This window comes from Aplysia californica, unplaced genomic scaffold (assembly GCF_000002075.1).
Source record: "Aplysia californica isolate F4 #8 unplaced genomic scaffold, AplCal3.0 scaffold00181, whole genome shotgun sequence".
NCBI lineage: Eukaryota > Metazoa > Mollusca > Gastropoda > Aplysiida > Aplysiidae > Aplysia > Aplysia californica.
The window spans coordinates 1,140,703-1,142,911 of NW_004797451.1; the positions used below are offsets into that span (position 1 = coordinate 1,140,703).

The window sequence follows — 2,209 nt, forward strand, 5'->3', positions numbered from 1 at the left end:
AGTTAAGTAAAAATTCCAAGTTTTTTGTTGTTGATATCAAAAAGGCCTTCAGACAGCATGTGTATTTTCATGTTTGATTAAGCGTGTGTGTACGTACACATGTTTCTCTCTCTCTCTCTCTCTCTCTCTCTCTCTCTCTCTCTCTCTCTCTCTCTCTCTCTCTCTCTGTATAAATGAGAGTGTTCAAAAGTGTATCCCCGCTTGCATGTTTTTGACATTGTAGAGGGTCACGTCCATCAAAATAAAATCTCCAGAATCTTCCCACTGACAAACCCAACCCAGACTAAACCAAAAGTAAAAAGTACACCAAATCGGCGTTAACCAGGTCGGCACGTCCTACCGGGTCTTACCTTTGTACTCCATATCCGGGGTAATTTGTGACGTCACAAGCTCCATCATGGAGCACAGAGCCAGCAACAGAAGCGGTGTCAGAAACTTGACACGTCTTGTTGTACTGTTACGTGACCACATGGATGTCGTGCGCATGCACAAAGATGCTGCTGCTGCTGCTGCTGCTAGTGATGGTGCTGATGGTGGACAGGTCATCTTGGCGCCAAACCACAGGTAATGATCCAAGTTAGAAATGCTTTTTATCACACTTGGCGAAATGCGTCCGTTTCTACACTGACTTGTTTTAAAAAGCCAACTCCACAACTCCTCTATAGTTTTATTTTTGGTGTTCCTTTTAAACTATTTATTTGAATAAAACGCAATTAGTACACTCGACGGAATGTGATCGAAGTCACACTGACTTATTCTTAAAACGAAAAAAAAGAAGAAAAAAATGTAATACGTTACAATAGGTCTTGTTTTGTTCTGGTGTTCTGTTTTGCTTGTTTGTTTTAATAAAACACTATGATTGCACTTGACAAGATTTCAATTTTTACGTAAGGGTCCTGACTAGGTTAAACAATGCCCCCCAAAACGACCACACTTCAAGTTTCGTTTTGATTTTCCTTTTTTTCAGTTTATTTGAGTAGACTCAAATCTAAAAAGTTATTTGAGTACATCCAATTACGGCTTCAACTGGAGACAAAAGTGACGGACCACAACTAGGCGTTTTAGATGTTTTTTGTTTGTTTTTTAAAAGGATTTTTCTAATTTGAAAAACAAACAGGAAGCTATAGAGATACAATAAGAGACGAGGCAATCACCCAGGGCCTGGATGTGCCGAGAATGGAGGACGTGGCCAGGGACAGACAAGCGTGGCGTCGACAGCTCTCCGCCTTAATACATCGCGGTATAAGGAGAGAGTAGTAAGTAGGTAAGATTATTCTAATGATCATCACCATCCCGAATAGCTGAAAAGAATGGTGGCCGCATGGACAAGTGATTAAAATGACAAATACCAGGAGAAAAGTTCTAAAGGGCCATTCAATGAAAAATGAAACCGCAGCGACAAAGTAACGCAGGGGTTGTTATGAACTGCTGAAAAAATCATTCTGATCAGGGATATAGAGCTATTTTTTTGTTTGAAAAAATTAGAGACAACCTTCCTCAAACAAAACAAACAAACAACCAACCAAAGAACTAATCAACCTAATAAACACACAAACAAACAAACAAAACCCCCCACACAAACAAACAAACACACAAACAAAAACATACACAAATACACAAGCAAGCAAACAAACAAACAATAAAAAGGCTCTATCCCTGCTCATAATTTTTCTTACAGCATATTGTGTAACATTTATTTTCAACCTTTGGACAAATTCGTTGTGAAACTAATTATAAGATAACTGTAATGGTCTTTTATTCAGAACTAAAGCAGAACTGTTTATGTCCCTAGAAGCGGACAGGGCGGAGTCTTGTTTCAACAAATTCGTAAGCAACTTAATTACATTTTAAAAAGTATTCCCCTCCCCCCTCCCCCCCACATCCTTTTCCCCATAAAGAAATGGAAAAATGAACTTTTTTCTACTCTCTTCAAAAGTTGAAATTCGTACAGATTTCATGCTATGCCTGTCAACAATGTCGGATTTTGACATGGAAAGGGCACGCGAGGGGCATGTGAAATGCTCTGTATCACGTAAGGTTTAGACAGCTTTTTTCACCTCTGTCACGAAATGGAGAGATGCTTTTTCTCTCCAAAATATGACAAACATTTCACTTTGACTTTGAGTTGGAGTTGAAGTAAAGAGATGCACATCGACACGACAACCTTCATTTCGTTCTGGACACGCCTCCCCCTCCCTAAAAACATAAA

General features: G+C 39.3%; 1 long non-coding RNA gene across 1 annotated transcript in view; it reads right to left on the minus strand.

The window, feature by feature from the left end:
• Positions 1–676: 676 nt before the first annotated feature.
• Positions 677–2,209, minus strand: part of LOC118477689 — a 4,707-nt gene continuing 3,174 nt past the window's right edge. The window contains exon 2 of the long non-coding RNA XR_004858543.1: positions 677–690. This is a non-coding gene — a long non-coding RNA (uncharacterized LOC118477689). The remainder of the gene's footprint in view (positions 691–2,209) is intronic.